At 42.6% G+C, this 21,192-nt stretch overlaps 1 long non-coding RNA gene across 1 annotated transcript; it reads left to right on the plus strand.

Annotated features, from left to right (window-relative positions):
• The first annotated feature begins 2,222 nt into the window (after window positions 1–2,222).
• Window positions 2,223–12,776, plus strand: LOC117934651. The gene is made up of 3 exons (XR_004654529.1): window positions 2,223–2,237; window positions 6,219–6,223; window positions 12,362–12,776. It is a non-coding gene; the product is annotated as an uncharacterized LOC117934651 (long non-coding RNA).
• Window positions 12,777–21,192: the final 8,416 nt, after the last annotated feature.

Consider the following 21,192-nt stretch of genomic DNA (forward strand, 5'->3'; position numbering starts at 1 on the left):
AAACAGTTAATGGAATATATCCATGATCATGGCCTTTAAATCCCCCATGTAAACACGCCCATATCATAATATACAGTGTATGAATATTTATGTCCGTTTATTAAGTGCTCTTTATACCTATGTAAACTGTAAGTATGGCCTACTAGTGCTCAAATGAAACAAGACAGCACTGCGGGGCTTGGCCTTTTGGTTTTATTGATATTTTAGCTCGGTATATCCACACTGCATGTCCCATCCACAGGATCCACGGATAACATGGTTACTGTATCATTTTCTATTGGCCGTGTGCCCTGAGTTATTGCAATTCCCAGAGTCTTGAAGCTCCATTTAAGGTCCAGATTCCTTGGGATTATGGTTCTCTAGAATCTAATTTCATTGAATTTGAAATCCCATTTCTACGTCTGACTAAAAATTAAATCTTCATTAAGGATACTTTTAACAGGAGTGTTACGACAGAGTAATATTTCTGTTTTTGAAATTGCTGTGTCTCTTCTTTAGTTCCTTGCCTAAAAAAGATGTTTTCTATTCAGGGACCAAATGTTCCCCGTGTTGCAAGATGACCTCTCGACAGACGAGCAATCGCAGTCAGCGTCCGTAAGCCCGGTGCTCAGCTGAGCTTGCAGACGGAACCGAGAACTTTTCACTCAGTTTGATAAGACCGTAATACTGAGGAAATAACCTTGCCAGGTTACATCTGTACACTATCATTGATCCACCACAACAGCAAATAAGAGAAAATGGAGACAACGGAATAGAAACGGCACATTCTCCATCTCGTGTCCTTTTAATGGAGAATTGGTACTTTTCCCCTCTTTGCTGTCCTCAGCGTAATGCTTTTCTTCTGCTTTTACAATTTAATAACTACCTCTGGTCCTTATCGAGAAGGACTTTTCTTAGGGGTTGCTCGTCAGATAAAGGCCAGGGTTGTCAGACAAACTTCTGTTGCTGCAGCGAGACAAAGTCTGTTTACTTTTAGAGCCATCTCTCTGCTCTGTCAGGGAAGGGAAATACAAACGCTCCGTACAGAAACCTCCAGGGTGGTGTCTTTGCTCATCTCTGCACCCCATTTGCTCTCTTATTCGCTTTCATCCACTTTGGTTAGTTAAGTGCTCATTGATATTCCGCTGGTCAACATGAGGACCAATAGACCTTTTCCCCATCAGGATTCGGGAGTGGCCACTTGCAGATTGCTCCTGACACTGGTTGATGCTAATTTTACAAAGCATGGCACTGATGAAAAGGCTTATGAGATGGGATGAGTCCCCCCCCCCCCCCCCCCCCCCCCCCCCCCTCACGTCCAATGCTAATTGCTTTTGACATCTTGGTTGTTTATTGTGCAAGTGTCATGGCAGCTTGGTGTCATTTCAACCCCCCCCCCCTTATGTCGCCTTTGCTTTTCAATTGACATTGATTACAATGTAGCTTCAGAAAAAACGTGTACAATCCTGTCCTGTGTGTGTGTACTGTGTGTGTACACACACACACACACACACACACACACACACACACACACTTTTGAGACTAAAAGTTGGGATATCTCGGCCTCTGCTGCTTTGATCTTTTAATTCTATCTCTTGTAAGTCTGACATGTTTTAGAAGATCAATACAAAATCCCTGGAATTGTCATTAAAGTGACAATTAGAAATGAATTGTACACTGTTACAGTGACACATTAAATGACTGGCATCTTGTTCTGTGTTTATATTCGCGTCTGATCAAATTCACTGTGGTTCCACTAGAACGGGTTTTCCTATCTGCTTCCTCATCTGTACAGTCTTATTTTTCAGAGATGCAAGGAGCCGTGTGTTGGATGCTGCTGACCTGAATCTCAGCTGCAAATCTACTTTTGAAATAATAGCAACTGTGTAAGTTAGAGAGTACACTTTGTCCCAGTTAGCAAAGCGCTGCTGAAGAGCTAGTTGTATTTTTTAAAATCCTGAATAAAATAAAATACATATAATGGCTGGGCAATCCTCAACCTAGTCACCTCCTCTGTCAATCAATAGTCTCTTTCATTGGCAAGGGTTGAGCTATCATTAATAATGGCTGACACGATCCTATAGTGCTAATAAACTGGGGGAATCTCGTATGTAATGGTACAGTAATGGCACCTGGGCAGGGTGTTACGCACTCGACAGCTGCTGATGGATAAACCCTAGGTAAATGGATTTGGGCTCGTCCAGGGGAGAGGAGCTGCTGCTGTTGGATTGACTGGTTTTTTTTGTGAGCTGCTGTGGGTAAAAAAGGGCCTGTACAATTCTGGAGAATGGAAGAGGGCACATGGAAGTGAGCTTTTCAAATTGGACAGTGGGGCGCCGTGGATGGACATGTAGATTTCACTTCAGCTCCATAACAACGAGACGTGAGTGGGTCTAAGTGGGAATAAATATGAACAGGAGTGCTAACTTGGGCATGTTAAGGCAATTGTCATAAACCCCCCCCCCCCCCCCCTCGTTGCCACTGTGAAGAATGATTTGCTGGTTGGTGTGCCATTCTATCTCATCAAAAACAGACAAATGTGGACCCTTAGTGTTAAAAAGACCTACACTTCTCCCATTATTTCAGAAGGCTGAAGAATATTTCAAATTATTTGATAGATTTTTTTAGAGATGATGAGTTGTCACTTTTAGACAGTGGGAATAGGAGAAAAAGAAAAAGTTGGGCCAAATCTGAGGGGTATTTTTACTCCTCTAACTGACAAGCTTGAAATATGGTCTATTCTGGTTAACCAAAAGGAACACATACATTTCTACATTAGAAAGAATTCCCATTATTTCTCTCTGAGCCATGGAAATCAATTCTAAAATGATTGCTTTCAGTGACGATGGGGAGAAAGGAGAAAAAAATAGTTGATGTGCCTTTGGCTGGTCCAGTAGATAGAAATAGAGGTTGTTTTTCCTATTCTGTTTTCTCATGAGAAATGGTCGAAATGGGGTATGTCTAACTATTTCAGTTGTTCTCTCTTTATTTTGTTGTCATCTTTCAATGCAGCTCTTTGTTTATTTCTGAGCACAAGGACCCAAATCAGAGTTCCCCCTATCAGTTTAAATCAACTCAGACATCAGGGTTAGGCTCAGTTGTTAAACCTCCTTCCTGAAACGGGCCCCTGCTGCTTTAAACATGATCAACTCCTTAGGTCATGATGCTCAAGATGTAATAGACTGGATGTCTGTTGAATTGTCTTACCCCCCGCCCCCCATAAATGTAATGTTTTTAGAGTATTGAAGCAATGCACCTTGTGTTCTTCTAGTCAATAAAATATAACAGACATTGTATGTGTAAGAGCCAATAACACCATTTATTTGCTAGATGTTGCCCTTCCAGTGCAGCGTGGTAAAAAAAGAAAGAAAGAAAAAGTCACTGATGTTGCATTGAAGCGTACATGATCCAAGAGAGATGTTTTACCCCCCCCCCCAACAGTTCACCATACCAAGTGCTTTCTCTGAACGCAGACTCAGTAACCCTTTTGAAAGGCCACTTTCAGTCAAAAGAGGCATGAGACCACCATTTCACTTAACTTCTTATTTCATGAGTCCTCCATGTAAAGTGACCCTGACTGTGCTGCAGAGGCGAGCGCGTCTTAAATAAGCCATGGAAGTATTGTGATCAGAAAGCCCCAAGAGACCCCGCTCCCCCGGTGATCTCTTCACATGGACACTTGGTCAACTGTAGAGAGGCTTTTTACAAAAGGTTATATGGAGAAATCAAGTTTCAGGGAAGTAGAAGACATCTTGCATCCGGCAGTTAAACTTTTTAAATAATATTTGCCTGTTCATAGATTCTGAATTAGTTTGCAGATCAAAATTATCTGGACTAGCTCGCTAGCACAAAATCTGGTTGAAGGCTGATTTACCAAACCATTCTGACACCCCAACTCTAAAATACTGATGCTTGGTCATTGTCTCTCATTGTGAGACAGACACAAAAATCACCCTTTGGCATATATGGAACGCAACAAGCACAGTGGCAGCTCAAACACGGCGCTGTAAGATGACATAGTATGACGAACGACAACGGTAGCCAGTAGAATGAAAATCTGCACAAGGAGGTTGGTGGGGGGGGGGTGGATGGGTCAAACAACACAGGACTTTCACGCAGGAGACCGGGGTTTGTCTCTCGTTCTTGTGCCATGTGTCACTAAACAACTAGTTCTCAATGTGAACGCGTAAAAAATACAGACGTTAAAAAAAAAAAAAGGCATTCTTTGGCGTGTGTGTAGAGCGTACCGGGGAGAGCAGCATCTAGATGGGGTTTAGGGAGTAATGTGTAAGGGGGAAATTCTGCGTGGGGAGGTTGGTCGGGGGGGTGGATAAGTCAAACACAGGACTTTCTCCCAGGAGACTGAGGTTTGTGTCCCGTTATTGTGCCATGGCTCACTGAAACGTACATTTTGTAACCCTACCTACGATCCAACTGTCTTGTTCTTGTGCCACATGTCAGTTAAATGTATGTCCCAACCCAGAGCGTCAAAAAGGGACGGCAAAAGTGCTAACCAAGCGCGTCTAAATATGACGCCAAAGGACACTTTTTACATCAGTAACAAACGCCAAAGGCACCTGACCAAGAGTCTTTTTGATGGGCAGGGAGTGAGATTGGGTTGGATTTACATGTAGATGGCAACATGAAATACCAAACCAGAACCAAAGAGAACGGAAGACACTCTGTTCACGACCTGATTACAAGGTACAATCTGCATCCTGACCTGTCTGCTGCACCCTCTACACAGGTGCCACCCCTCCCCTCAACCAAGTATTTCCAGTAAGTGAGACTGCTTCTGATAGACAATCTCCTGTTGTGTGCTGCATGTATAGTGGCAAACTCCAAACAATGGGGCGACCGGATTCCTCGTGCATTGTCCAGAGTTTATACGTGAAAACGTGTTTTTTTTGCAATCAAATTTAATTTTTTTATATTCAGAAATTAACAGATACAAACAATACACTGAGACATGAAACGCCTCCCAGAGCCCAAAAAAACAGGAAAGCTGGTAGGAAGTGGTTTGTTTTTTTATTGCAATAATCCTCCATGGCTTAGGTGTTAAATTCAACAGCCTAATTGTCCGCCATCTCTCCACTATCGCTTTCAAAATAACAAAATGTTTTTGTCAACCAAATGTTGGTATCGGATGTAAAGAAAACGTCAACATTGAGCGTAATCCAGGGTTTTGCAGATTCTCATAGTAGGCTTTATGTATTGGTTTATCATCTTTGAGATAATAGGAATGTTTGTGTGTTTGCATGTGTCTACATATGTGAGAAGAGGGCGAGGAGGAGGAGGGGGTGGTGAATTAAAATGCTTAAGCCACATCTGTCAAAGTGGCCCTGGCCCCATAGCTCATTCCAGATCAGCTTATGTGTTGGAGCTGTGGCAACTGACACCCTCAAGGAGCCATTGCTTCCTCACCAAGGGGGCAGCAACTAAATGAGGGCCTGCCAGAGGATAAAAAGAGAAAAGCAGCCCAAAAAATACATTCCTAAAAATACACTGCTCTCATATCCCGTAGAAAAGAGATCTTTGGGCAGCATTTGGAGACAACAGAGCACATGGACAGGATGATAAAAGATATACTGAGACAGATAAACCCTTAACACTGTTTACTCAGTTTGCATACATACATACATACATACATACATACAAGTACACACACTGCACACTTTCTATTTTCATGCTTTTTATGCTCAGTGACCTGCCTAAAACCGACCCCACATATCCAGAGTGACTCCTCATCCATGTGTGTATTAAAGATAAATGAGATGGACTCAATATCTCACTCATGGTTTCTTTGACACTTAGTCCCTTCAGCATCCTTAGCCTATATCTGCCCCACTCCAGTCCCCCCCATCCCCATTCTTCTCCCAGATTATTTAAGGTTATTACTTTCTCCAAAAGGCCACTTAGGATGCGCACTGGAAATATGTTGACTCTTGTCGATTTTTGAAGGGGTTTAAGTGTATTTCTAATTCACTGGTGGCATGGTTCACTACATATGAAGCTGCAGTGTGGCTTTCAATGGACCTGAGGGGAACATATTTATAAACTGAAACCTGAACCAATGGAACTCGTGGGGAAGCGATTGCCTTCGAAAGCATTAAAGTGGAGGGATCACTATTTGTGGTACTATATTATATATTAAAAATTGAGATAGGGTGATGTTGCTCTGCTGGTGACCTCTATCAATATTTGATGGCGAAGAATGGCAACTAGTAAACAATAGGGAGAGAAGGTGATTCAGGGGAAAGGTGAAGGGCAGGGCACATGCATGAAGTCCAAAGAACGGCACTCATGGAAAATGTTGGATCTAGAAACGACACTGCAGGCCAGCGAAGCACACTCCACCTTTTAACAGTTCGGGGCTCAGAAAGTATTGATGGCATGAATTTAAGGTGTGTGTATGTGTGTGTGTGTGTGTGTGTGTGTGTGTGTGTGGGGGGGGGGGGTGTCACTGAAAAGAAAACCTTTACTGACTCATCTGTCCATTAGCCAGTCAATTAGACATGTCACACTCTTGTCCTTTTGAGAAAAATCACAAAAGTCACATTGTGCTTTGCTCATTGCACAACAGCTATAAAACCACAAATGGAAGACCGCTCTGTAGTGGCGAGTACAATGCCTCAGGGCTCCTCCGACCCCATGACCCAAGTATAATTGATGAGCTCACATTTTTTTAGGAGCAAATGCAAAAGCCATACGCATGTCAAAAAGATACATCATCACAGGAATGACTGTTAAGGGCAACGCAAGCCAATGGCGGATGACGCGCATCACAGAACCATTTGGTTTTCAGTGTAAATTCAAGCACCAGTAGCATTAAAACGCACGCTGTTGTGGCGAGTCATGACGCAGGAAGCTATGGTTCCCATTTCCAAACAGTGACGCATGAATGTGATGTATGTCACGCATACAGAATAACGGAAACGGGGGGTGATGAAAATCAAACGCAGCAACGATCCCCTAGCCCAATGATAATGATGTTCATCAACAATTTATGCAATTATTTTTCTTTTATAATGAACTCTAATCATATATAAAAAGGAAACCACTAAATATACTAGATAACATATCAGATGTATTCTAAATTTAAAGCTAGAGCTAGAAGATGGAGACACATACAAGTGTAAAAATGACAAAAGGTGTGCTGGACCTACACACCACACCTACAACAAGAGTAACATGTGTGTGCAGCAGTGCACCGCGACCCTGCTGGAGCACACAAGAATGGCAACACAAAAAGTTCAACCAGTGTGGCCCCAGACAAAGCCATTATTGTGCTTGATACTACAGTATGTTCATGAAAACAACCCAGCACGTAGACAAGGATCAACTGGTGTTTATAGTGTAGACTGTCTGGATCACCGTCTCAAATGAAAAGGCCCCAAGATTAGTTTATTCAGCTAAACAGACCGGCCTGTGGTACATCAGGCTGTCACACATGAAGTGACAAACACTCGCTTCTAAAAGTATGATAAAATTAGAGATAATCTTGGTGGCATGTGGTGAGGAAGAGACAGGGGGGTGGGGACACATTAATCATCTCAGAGTAGCTTCTCCTATCAACTGGCAGCGACTTTAATCAAATTATGACCTTGTAAAGCATGCACTTGTCATTTGGGACCCTAATCTCTTCGCTAATGACTAATTAGCCCCATCACCTGTTCCTCTAAGCTTCCATTACACCCCCAACAAAGCTTTAAGATAATGGAATAAACAAAGGGGGGAAAAGAATACTTCCCCTGCCGCACACAAAAGTAGACCAGACAGACATCAATCAAAACCAGTGAGATTGATTAGAGACTGACAAAATAGTTTTTGAATTCCCCCCCCCAACCTCTGACAAGAGACCGCTCTTTAGTACTCTAGAGGACAATACAGATACACAAATTCATTAGGAGTAATTAACCGAAAATAGCTATGGAAAACAGGCAGGCAATTGGGAGAATTTAGCGCTGAGACGCTACACCCGTTGGAGGTTTCAGCACAACGAGGTTGTGGAAATAATCTTGTGGCCTCGTCTCATCAATAACTTCACCTCGTATTGGGACAAATCCCTTTGGACCGGAGATACAAACCCAGTGGTTTGTTTTTGTGTTAGCTCTAGTTATGGATTAAATCATTTGCCTCAATCTGAAGCCGCACACGTGCAACATCCTGGCTTTTGCAGTGGCTTTGCAGCAGGAGACGGGGGGGGGGGGCTTTTGTTTGTGCCATCCAGCGCCTGTGCAGCTGCACGACTTGGCGGCCGGCACACAAACAGGCGGCTCCCATTCATTAGGCCTTTTTATATCAGAGACACTCTCCTTCTGGGGGCCTGGAGCATCTGCCTCCACATCAGTAAGAGTGAGAGGCAGGGGAGCGTGCGTGCGCGTTTGCGTGTGTGTGTGTGTGTGTGTGTGTGTTTGTGTGTGTGTGTGTGTGTGTGTGTGTGTGTGATTAAGAGAAACGTGACAAATCTGGGAGGCAGATAAGAGGCAGAGTGGAGTTACATGAACAGAAGAAGCTCACAGAGTGGCAAACTGCCCTGTAGAGAGAGTGAAACAGCAGTAGAAAGGAGCTACCCCGATGCAGTGAACCTCATTATTTGTTGGTTTATCCTCTTCATCGCTCCTTCCTCATCCTCCAATCAGAGGAACATCTGGCTCTAAAAGAATTAAAAAAAGAGCTGTGGCTGGGCATTCATGGATCTGACACAGACATATGAGCACACACACCTCAACGAGCTACGCAAAGGGGACCCATGGGAGGCTACGCACACAGCCGTGTGCAGCTGTAATGGAACAGTATTATTTTTACTACACAGCTGTAAGTGTTTTTTACTGATCCTGTATCAGTGATGGTGTTTTACATGAGCTCGGGACACATTAAAACCTTATTTTGTTCAGTACTGTTAGCAAAAACACTGTAGAGTTTAGTTAAAAGTGAATAAGATGCAACTAGTGGGACAGTAAAAAACAAAAAGTTGTACATGTTTTGGCAGATACATTGGCCTTTCTTTATCTTACAGTGATGAATGAGGCATGCCACATCCCAAATGAAGATGTCCCACAGGCCACAACCACTGCTATAATGAAGCACTTCAAAATGATATGGCCAACCCCAATAGAGGTTGTGCTAAATTTCATCTCATTGAATTTCATTAAAGTCTTTTTCTCTCCTTTTTTTTTTTTGTTCAGTACGTATAAATCATGACACCCTGCGGGTTGTCTCACAGGGCCGAAATAAATAAAACATCAGCTATATCTTCATACAAAATCAAATTTGATGAGAAGTAACAGGGGAATGTGTGGTAGAAACAGTTGAACCTGTCAGCGAAGATTGTGTTAGGTCCCTTCAGCATTTGAAATGATGATATAGAGAGCCAGAGTTGTGGATCTATCATTTGCATAGGAGATGAATCAGAAATAAAGTAGATATTCAAAATGCAAAATCCGAGACGTGTTGATGGACTATTTTATTTCCTCTATCTCAGTACTGCCAATTATTACAATAAACTGGGCAACATATATTTTTTAAACAGTAGGCACATTTAGCATGGGGGGAATTTATCAGGCTGCCAAAATGCCTGCCAACCACTCAACACCGTTTTGAAAGATAGTGGGACATTATGGAACTTGGATGGCAAATCAGCTTCATTATAACCACAATCTGTGGAAATGAACATCCACAATTAACCTTTATTTATTGCAGACAATGCACCTCTGGCCAGGTCAGACAACCCATTTCCATGACATTTAATATAAAGCATCCTTGAATGCAGAGCAAAGACCTGTTATACGTTAAAAACACCGCCTCAAATCTAAATGGAAATCGTGCAGGCCATAGACCCAAGAGGAGGAAAATAACCTTGCTTTGTTGAACCAGGCACCAAAGAATACAGATACATGAAGGAGAAGGGAGGCTGTGGATACAGCAAACAAAATGATTACACATTTTAGAGCAATTTCTGGGTCCTGCGGTCATAATCATTTTGTCGATAGCCTTCCAGTGTGCAGGTGTGCTCGTACAGATGGTTTTATGAAGATCCATTAAAAATAATTTCGCTCATCGGCAGACCCAGGAGGGGCCCAACCCAGCAACTGGGAGACAAGCCCAGATGCTTGCTTAGGCTACTGCTTTAACCCACCACACACTCCTGATGCGGACCCCCCTGTCACCATTGGAACACAGTGTAAAAATTAAACCTGTGGAAGTAAGAAGCAAGAATGTGTTCATGTACGATGAACACGCGTAATGTGGAAACACATCTTGCAGCAAGAAACTCCTGAGAAAGCAGAAAAGCAGCAATTTTTTACCTTGTGGAGAAATGATGGCAGCAATAGTTTAATTTAAAAAAAACAACAACACCACACACACACACACACACACACACACACACCATTGCAGATTTAAACAAAAACACTTTCTCTCACTGTCTCGTCTTGCATAGACACGCGCTGCAGTAAAGAAATGGTCTAAAACAAGGCCGCCGGTAAGCAAGGAATTTTTTTGACATGGTTGTCCTTGGTGGCAAACATTTGATGTGTTTTGATTAAACTCGGGTGGGGGGGGGGGGATGAGGGGAGGAGGGAGATTATCAAAGGCTAAGAGAAATCAATGTTCGTTTAATAAAGAGGACTTGGGTGGGAGGGAGAGCGACAGTTCTGTTCATGACAGGGCCTGTCTCTGCCTTATCTCCCACTTCTCAGATCCCCTAGACAGGCAAATATTTTAACTGTAAACACCCGTAGCTCGACAGCCTGCGTGGGACTCTTGTCAAGTTTTTCCACTTGCTACTTACTCACCTACTCTCTCGCATGACCAAAAATGGGTTTGCATGCATGAATACAAAACCACAAATAAAAAAGCATGGCTAAGTACACCGGCACACACTGCTAATAAACAGTACAATACCTGACCCCTGAAATTATCCCACAAAGCTTCACGCACACAGTCTTAACTTCAGAATGGTGCTGCCTATACTAAGTGATACCTGCGTCCTCCAGCTGCCGTCCAAATCCACGGTCATCCAGATTAGCCTGGACAGCGCCAGATGCCTCAGAGCCGCCAGGAGAAGAGAGGCACGGTGCGGTGCAGTGAATTCCAGTAATTAATCCCAGATTACATCCTGTGCCTCTATGAAGCGAGCTACAGTGTGCAGAAAGCCTCACTCGGTTGTGAGAAATACAAGGCCAGTATGGGGACACATGAGTGACTTTGTTTTCAAGGAAGTTTGCAAGTAATTTCATTGCAACAAATGATCTGTTAAGAGATCCTCTGTCCTGCAATATGGTCAGCCTACGTTGGCTGACCATATTTAGATTTCCAAAGAAAGAGGACACTCGGCCCAGCCTCGACACACAAATTCAGACGGGCTTCTCAGAGTTTAATGAACAAGCTTTACTATGCCTCAACGGTACAAAAATAATGTATGTAATGAAAAAAATTGTAACAACCTGTAACAAAATAATGGCTCTTTTCAAATAAATAAATATGAAATAAAGTTCAAAATATGACCTATTCTGTGTCAGCTTAAAAATCTAGCCTCAACCAAATATCTCTTAAAACTTTTTCAATATAATAAGATAAGGATTTTTGGTGTCCATGTGAGCGTTGAGATCTCCAGCACCTTTATTAGACACTGAAGCATATTTGCACGCAGTGCAGTCCATCTCCCACTTGTCCCGACTGGGACGGTAGGTGGAAAGTTTGTTATTCTCAGCTGTGTGAAGCTGTAATTTCTATGCAGGAATGATGTCACGCAACAAAGTACCGTAGTATTGTGTGCAAAGCGCGAGTCAATTTAAGTACATGCTTATAATGGTCCCATGAAAAAACTGACATTTTCATGAATTCATGAACATGGACATGTCCGGGCAAAAGAGGACACTGCCTATCAAGAACCTGGGTCTGGCCCAGGTTTCTTCCTAAAAGAGAGTTTTTCCTCATCACTGTTGCACTGTTGCTTGCTCTGGAGGAAACTACTAGAACTGTTGGGTCCTTGTAAAGGATGTGGTCTAGTGTGGTCTAGACCTAGTCTATCTGTAAAGTTTCTCAAGATTACTCTTGTTATGAATTGATACTTTAAATAAAATTGAAATAAATCCAATGTAAAACTTACCATGTGTAACTGTTTATGTATTCAGGGTCGCGGGCGGCTGGAGCGTATCCCAGCTAAAATTGGGTGAGATGCTGGGCACACCCTGGACAGGTGGCCATCTATCACACCTATGGGCAATTTAGAGTCAACAATTAACCTAACCTGCATGTTATGTCTGTGGGACGAGGCAGAAAACCCTCCATAACACGGGAAGAATATGCAAACTCCACACAGAAGGATTCAAACCCAGAACCTGGGTTCTAGCTTGACAGTGCTAACCACTCTGCTAAGGCTCTGTCCCCAAAACTCCAAAAGTTGGACTTTTGGATGCAGAGGAGACCGACTGAGGTGGATCTGAGGGACTGTGAGGGTGGATAGGGGGAGAGGAGGTTGGTGATGTATGAGGGGGCCAGATGGTGGAGGGCTCTGTAGGTGAGGACCAGGATTTTGCAGGTGATCCAGTGGGAGATGGGAAGCCAGTGGAGTTGTTTCAGGAATAGAGGGATGTGGTGCCAGGGTGTGGGGCGGGTAATAAGGCAGGCGGCTGCGTTCTGGACCAGTTGGAGTTGGTTGATATAGGCAGAGCTGATGACGAGGAAAAGTGAGTTGCAGTACTCCAGTCGGGAGGAGATGAAGGCGTGAATGAGTCTTTCCCCAGCGGGGGGTGTGAGAGAGGGTCTGATTTTGGCGATGTTGCGGAGCTGAAAGGAGGTTTTAATGACATAATGAATTTGGGGCTCAAGGGAGAGGGTGGAGTCAAAGACCACGCCAAGGTTCTGAGCCTGGGGAGATGGGGAAACAATGGTGCCGTAAATGGTGAGAGTAGGGTTATAGATTTTGGTGAGTGTGAATTTGTAGCATTTGAGGAGGATTTCTGTTTTATCACTGTTGAGTTTAAGGAAGTTGCATCCGGGTTTTAATATCTTAAAAACTGGAGTTGATGTGGGAGAGGGGAAGATTGTGGAAGGATTTGGAGCCAAGGTAGATCTGGGTGTCATCTGCATAAAATAGCTTCAGGAAGGAACTTTTTATAGTGGAACATGTGGACTTAAGGTTTTTTTAGTCATGCAACAGAAAACTCAGATTGGACAGTCTAGCTACAACGTAGTTCTCAGAAATCCATTGGAGGTTAGAATGCCGAAACAAAGGCGGAATTCTTGGAAGTAGAATGTTGTGGATGTAGACTAGTGTGTCTTTGACCTTTGGCTACAGCGAGGCTTGTCATTTCCCCTGCTTCCAATCTTTGTGCTAAGCTAAGCTAGCCGCATCCCAAGTCTCACTCTGTATGTGCACACACGATTGATACGGATCTTCTCATCTCACTCAGTAAGAAATCAAACAAGCTTACAACCCAAAATAGCCTATAAATAACTAGTATTTTTGAAAAGAGGTATTATGCACATAATTAAATTAATTATGATCACAAAATGACAAACTAGCACCCTGCTATATTATTTTAGATTTTACTTAAGCCCTTACATTTCAACAAGGAAAACGTGGATCAAATATCATGCAAATAACATGCAGCTCTGCTCTTCAGGATAGAACGCTAAGTGTTCTGCAAAACAAAGATTTACATCTGCTGATAACCTGCACGTGGCGCGTGTAAAGAAAATGTAGGTTCTCGGCTGCAAGGAGAGAGATAAAAGCATCCCTTCAACAGTACGCTGAATCCTCTGCATACTGAATAGCAGCCTCTTTATCCATCAACTGAGGTTTTTACTCTATCAATAAAACTTTGAGGCAATTTGCAGCCCCCTAAAAAGTTCACGCCACATTTTCATAGTCTGCAACGGTAGATTTGTTTGAAAAACTAATAGGGCTGGTGTGCTCTGGAATGCTTATATTTTGTCTGACCTTTCCAGCTCAATTCCTTTTCCGTGACTATCGAATCTAAATTAAAGAAATGAACTACATTATACATTAAAAAGGCATTTCAATTAAAAATGGTGATCCCTTTGATGCTGAAGCTTGGGTGGTTGATGTGCTTGAGAAGCCACAACACCCCCCCCCACACCCGAAAAAGAGGCCTTGAGAGCCTGTTTACTTCAGATTAGGTTTCAGTCATTTCTCACTGGGGAGGGAAAATAGAGTTGCTGTCTCTGTCAGTCTTGTAATAAACTGGAGTGTTTTGCAAACTTACTACGAAAGACTCCATTGCACAAAGAAATATATGTGGCCTATTAATTTTATTGCTTGAGAAAACACCTGCATGCATTTGTTGCATCACTCCCTTGCTCTCCTGTTTCTATGTCTCCAACATTTGATATGGAAAAGCATCCCTTTGTCCCCGCCCTCCCCAAAGACAGGCCAAGAGCCCTTGAATGAACTCAATCATTTAGTCGTAACAAATTAATTAAAAGAATAATTAAATCATTAACACATTAAATACGGCAATTAGAAATCTTGTCCTACATGAGTGAATTTGAGTGAATTTAATGGGGGAAGCAAATGGAGCAATGGGGTGTGCCAAAACATAATTTTTATTTAATGTTTTTTTTTTTTACAATAACATGCACTTTGGGATAACCCACCACTAAAGGAAATGGTTGACTAATGCTATCTCCTAAATTTAATGGAAATATTAAAAAGGGAATAATTTACATAATTACAATTTTAAGAGTCTCAGTCTAGGAATAATGTACACAGGACTTTATGGATTTAACCATATTGACATCATGTACACTTAAAATAATAAATGCAAAACGTTTGTTTTTGCCCCCGTTTTTCAAGAGTTGAACTCAAAGTTTTATGGTGGCTAGCCCAAGGCACACCTGTGCAATAATCACGTTGCCTCGTCAGTATCTCAATATGCCACACCTGAGAGGTGGATGGACTATCTCGGCAAAGGATAAGTGCTCACTAACAGATCATATTTGAGAGAAATAAGCCTTTTGGTCAGTTTATATTGCCTTAATAAAATCATTAGCATAAATAACTGGGCACAACACACCTTCAGCCCATCCCTCTCTTGTTGCTTAGCAACTGCAGCATTATGTTTAGGAGGTGGAATAGGGGAATAAAATAATGAGGGGTGGCAGTAGCTCAATCTGTAGGGAACCGGAGGGTTGCAAGTTCAAGTCCCTGGTTGGACCACAGTACGGAGTGTGGGCTTGAAGTTGGAGTTCACCTCCAGGGCACTTCCAAGGTGCTCTTGAGCAAGGCACCAGAACGGAAGGCACCAGACCCCCCTCAGCCGCTCAGGGAGCACTGGCAGACTGACATCATTCCATTAGTGCATGAATAGGACATGAGCATGTATGTATTTCAGGCTTGTGTGTAGTGTGTAATAACCCCATAGGTGGATCAATGAAAAGAATAAATTATTAAATTATAAAAAGCCTTCTCTACCCAAACTGCATGTTGGCTTATGGAGCTCCACAGGAAGTTTCCTGGCCAGAGCATTTCCCTCTAAAGCACGCTAAGTCATAAGCAATGTAGTGGAGCTGGTTAATTCCCTCCATATATCCCCTGTCAACAGACATGAGCTCTTCCAAAACTGCTGATGAGAGCAAATTTGAGAAACACAATGTGCAATGTACCGCTGGACAAAGCCGGATAGAGGGACACGAGTGATGAAGGATGAAGATGAAGGAGATCATGGAGCCCTGTCCTCGGTTTAAGCAGGCATGGAAGTTTTATATTCACATGTTCTGTATACGGTTAGGTCGTCTCAAACAATTTGGATCCCATTCTATATGCAAACACATGCTTCCTCGCTGCTGCACCACAGAAAAACGTGACTTCATCCACCTCCGTGGCCCCCTCCTGCATCAGCATTTAGATTTATGTGAATTTAGAATGTTTATTTCCAGTATGTGCACACGACAATTCAAATGTTGGGGATCTCTGTCGGGAGGGGTTTGTGAGATCAAGAAAGCCCTGTGTCAAGCTCGCTAAGATATAATCCAGAGCATCACATGAGCAGAGCAACGCTGCCAAGCCAACCGCCGCATTAGTTGAAGTTCAGCACATATTGGATCTGCAGGGTAGAGACTTAGCCGGCTTCATCTGTGTTCATAGAAATCATGATACATAATCTGCATTTTTTGGAACAGTTTTCAAATACAGGACTCACCCAAACACTGTATGCGACAGGCTGTACTTCTTGGTCATCATAGAACCCTGTAATACAACATGAGGCTTGTCCGAGATGAGCTGTGCCTCGCCCTGTAAAGAGGACGAGAGCTGGCGGCAGCAGCTTGGGGCGGTGTCAAAAATCTGCTCTCAAGTCGGACAGTTTCCCGCCGTTTCCTGTAGCGTTCAGGCTGAACAGGAAGTGACAGAAACACTACGGTCCAATTCTGATTAAATAAAATTTTATCAGACCCACATATCAGCTTGTACAAGTCTCCAGTTGTTTAAATTATGACAGAGTAGCTCTCAAAATGCTCTATGGGATCTGTTGCTGATTTTAACAACACACGGTGTATGATCCGTGATCTGAACCTTTTTAGTCTCTCTGACTTCTAAATGCAACTATCAGCCACACAACATGTGTTCAGAATAAACCTATAAATCAGACAAATGGCAAATAAAATCCCTCCAATTCAAAACCAATAAAAAGTTGCTATAAAACGCCATGTTGAGCCGATTCTGAACCAATCAGCTGTGAAATCCGCTGAGAGGCCTGCATTTCCCAGCATGCTCCGGGTCCGCCTGGGTCTTGCAGTCGGAGAAAAGCAACTGTGCTGAGATGAGATTATCATTGCCTACAGTATGTGTGCATGATGTCAGAGCAAGTCGGGATCAAGTTGGACAGATATCTAGCCAGCATGCATTGAGCGGTTATTGAGACCTGGCTCATCTCCAACCAGCTTATTGGGTCTGGTATGTGCCATTGTTTTGCAATTATGACTGCCTTTATGCCAAAAATGTATTTTGTAAAGCATATGTGTTGCTGAAAGAAGACAAATATACAATCTATACAATATACACTCACGACAGCACTTGTCTATAACACTACCAGCTGTCAGAAACTAGGCCATTTACCTTTAAGGACAATAAACATGCCGATAGATATGTCAATTAGCCACCCACTGTAAAGATAAACTGACAGCAAGAGCGTCAACACTGGGTTAATGTCTACTTAATGTGAAGGAGGTGATTGGTTGTTACTTCCCATTCTCTCATGGTTTCCAGGACATGACCAAACTGAGCTGAAGTCAAATATACAAATTATATTTGCCTGTTTATCTTTGTAGAAAAATGCATGGTAGTCAGTTTAGCACATACATTTACAAAGACACTCTTCTTTTCATGGTTATTGAATACACTATTGATGGAATAATGAGTCCTGGGGGGATGCTGGTGCAATAGTGGATAGGTTACTCCTGTGGCAACTACGCACTAATGTGTGTATTGCGCGTGTGTGTGTGAGTGAGTGCGAGAGAGAAAGAGAGAGAGAGTAGAGAGTCAAGACACAAATATAACGGTAGACTAGAGCTTGCCATCATCTTATTAAGTCCATTAAGCAACACTTACTTTTCTAAATGGTTTGAGACAACAGATGCAGAACCAACAGATCTTTCTCTGGAGTATGTTGGTCCACCTCCCTGTATGAAGGGCAAATGATTTTGCTTGGCACTAGAAGGTGGCATTTATTCATGAAAATGTTAAAGAAACAGAGGCAAAAAAATTACTATCTGAAGCAAAAAATAATAATTTTACTGCAGAATTATTCTACCTATCCTCCTACATCTTAACAGTGCCCAGTCCCTCCCTGCTGAGGACATAATGATGCCAAACCTGTTTCTACCATCGCTGATTGAGCAGCTGATCTACCTCAACATCACAGGCAGAACAGAAGCCTCTTTCAACAGATCAAAACCCTGTGAAACAAACAAAATAAAAAACAGAAATGTGACCAGGATGTGTTAATCACATAACGTGATTGAAAATGTATCAGATTAACTGGAACACTGGACTAAAATGGGAATGTTTGGGAAAAGGGCCCAGCGAATAGATTGAAAAAGCGCTCGTTTCACAGAGTACAAGAGGAAATCAGGTCATATTCGGTGCTACCGCGACACTACAGCTGACACTTCCAGACTGCTTTCTCATCCCTATGTGCAGCAGCAGTCAGATAGCGATCAAATGGCTTCACAAGAATGCAAACGACTTGGCAACAGCTGGGCTAGAAAGTTTGCCACGACAGTGTAGATAGAAAAATACATCCTCTATCCAAATGTTGCGGCAGAGAAAAATCTCCCAACATAATCACACCGCAATGTTAAGTGTCTCTGACAGGACACGCGCCGCCTTTCACAGGCATTATTCTAAGCCTGAGGTTTTATATTCTGCGAGACAAGCTCAACCTTGCATGATGAGACATAAAAAGCTGTGTGTGCATGAGAAGGGGAGCCAGATTTAGTAGGCTACTAGTAGCTATACGCACCGAGTCTGGCAGCAGCATCACCTCGACATGAAGGCAACATAACCACGGAGCCCTAAGGGCACTCAATACCATCAATGGTCTATTTGTGTTTACATATAGGAGGAGAATGGAAGTGATCTCTCACATCGATCCTTTCTAGTCTAAATATTTTTAGAAAGCCATCGATTTAATCGGCTGGTACGTTCTGGGAAGCATTAACGGAAGAACGTGACGGTGTCTGAGTGTTCATACATTAGGGGAAATATACAATAACATGTCTGTGCAGTGTGGGAATGATCCGTTACAACTGAATTAATGAGTTCTTGCAATGTGTTCTAATCAATGCTAAACATATAGAGCAGCAGAGTGACCCTGTATTGATCTGCCTCTTGCGATTGCATCTTTGCATCTTTGCATCGTTACACGTCCGTCCCTCCGATTGGCATTGTAGTGGTGCTCAGTGATCTTCTGCTGTTCAATGGAGGCCGCCCATTGGTCCTACAGGTAGTGATACAGAAGCACACCAAATCAGAAAGCCAACACACCCAGCGTGCAAATTTCTACACACCGCAAGGGCTGCCCAACACTATTTACACACACACACACACACACACACACAGTAGCTTTAAACAATCTTTCTCGCACTGTACACACGAAAGCCTCCAGATAAATGTGAAGAATGTGAACGCACACAGCACCACAACACCCTTTTTCTAAATGCTGCAATTGGATGCTAAGACATTGATCTCTGTGTGTGGTTAATTTAGTGTTGCCTTTTTAATGAAAATATAGCAAATTAGCACTACCTAACATTAAAATGTAGAAGTAATGGATTCACTTCTACAATCTACCAAAGATGCAAATGCACAGGTTCTAATTGCACTGACTGAACTGAAAGCACAGCGCGTGCTGTGTGTAATCTTTCTGGAGAACTGTGGGGTGCCGATTTAGCAGATATACATTGCCGCGGCTAATCGTACTGCAGGCGAGTTTTGTCCCAAAAATCAAAGTGTTTCATGTTCAATGGGTTTCAAAACATCAAAGTCCTTACTTTCAAGAAAGATTTAAAAAAAAAAAGGACAACTAGCTCTTTTTTATTAATATTAGTATTATTGGTCTACTGGAACAATTGTAAAAGGCTCATGTGCCGGATGGTAATGCAAAAGAAAAAAAAAAGACACCGTCAGTTTGTAACGCAGAATGCATCTGCCACAATTTAAGGACGTAGAAGTGTCATAGACAGCCACAGTTATGCACTTATAAGCTAAACACAGTAAACACATAGTATAATACACTGCAGAACAATGGCTCCAACGCATGAATATGTTTTGTCCTGGTTTTCAACCATATCTGGATTTATGGTGGCACACTACAATTCATTGTTTGATTATGCCTCAATGACCAGAAGCCATTTGTGTGACAAAATTATATATTTATTTAAAAAAAACCTGCTTATGATGGGCCAAAAGGGATCAACAAATTTGAATAACCCCCCCTTAAACTAATGTATTCAGCATCTTTGAAGTGAGCAAGCTGTGAAGCTGGTTGGATAAGGAAGTCCAGGAATTTGTTTGTGCGTCAACTTCATCAATATACCAAAGACATACGGTCTTGAAAAAAACAACATTGTTTTGACAGAATCAGACTAAATTAAATGCCAACGACATGCAGACTATTTAGCCTTGTCTTGGTGTAACAAGCCCACGGATTCAGCATTTCTGAAACAAGAACTGAATTAGAAAATGCTGACGATGGGGATGCACATGTTGCATTTGTAAAATGCTGTAAATAGTCAATTCAAAATCCTTTACCCAAGAAACTTTTGATAACAAAATGGTATGGATAGCATGTAGTTTCTGGTCTTGTTAGGTATATTCACAAGCGGTTCTCACAGCTTTACATTATATGATGGGGCGAGATGGTGGAAGATGTAGTGCCTCACTGAAAAATGCTCCAAAATGTCTGTTGGGTAAGAGCCTAGAGATGTCACAAGCTTTCTTTTCCATTCATGACCTTACCAGCAAGCTTAGCTGGTTAACTTGCTCTGCTGATTAACACCAATACAGCTTTTTTCTCCCATCCATTTTGTCACAAACGAATCCAAATCACAACCACTGCAGGACGCAAAGAAGTCACTCTGTCACAGCATGACGCATGAAGGAAATCAGCCGTGCCACTTTCTGGTGTAGTCTGGCAAAAACGTTATCCTAGGCCACACAGAGCTTTACATTTTAGATTCTATGAATATTTTATCCAAGCATTAATATAAAATGGTAAGGTGGAAGCTGGGGGTGTGACCTTGACAAACTGCCCCTTTGCTTGTTTGAAAGCCATGTCCACTCTCTCTCATGGGTGGGCCAAATTCTCTGGGCGGGCGAAGCAGAGAAAGGGGAGGTCACCTGGCCCCTTATGACCTCATAAGGGGAAGATTCCAGATCGGCCCATCTGAGCTTTTATTTTCTCAAAGGCAGAGCAGGATACCCGGGGCTCGTTTAACACCAATCACAATTTCTAGTCACTGGGGGCCCAAAGGCGAGGGGGGGAACCATATTAATGTTACAAAATAAACTCATAAAGTGACATTTTCATGGCATGGGACCTTTAAACAGCAAACCATACTATAAAACATAAACCTCTGTAAAATCTGGAGTCTGAGCATTATGAGATGCAACACAAGATACAGGCCAAGCATATGTCAATAACTTTGAATTAGCTCCTACAGCGGCGCCTGGTTATGGCTGCAGAC

This window comes from Etheostoma cragini, chromosome 19, assembly GCF_013103735.1.
Source record: "Etheostoma cragini isolate CJK2018 chromosome 19, CSU_Ecrag_1.0, whole genome shotgun sequence".
NCBI classification, from domain to species: domain Eukaryota; kingdom Metazoa; phylum Chordata; class Actinopteri; order Perciformes; family Percidae; genus Etheostoma; species Etheostoma cragini.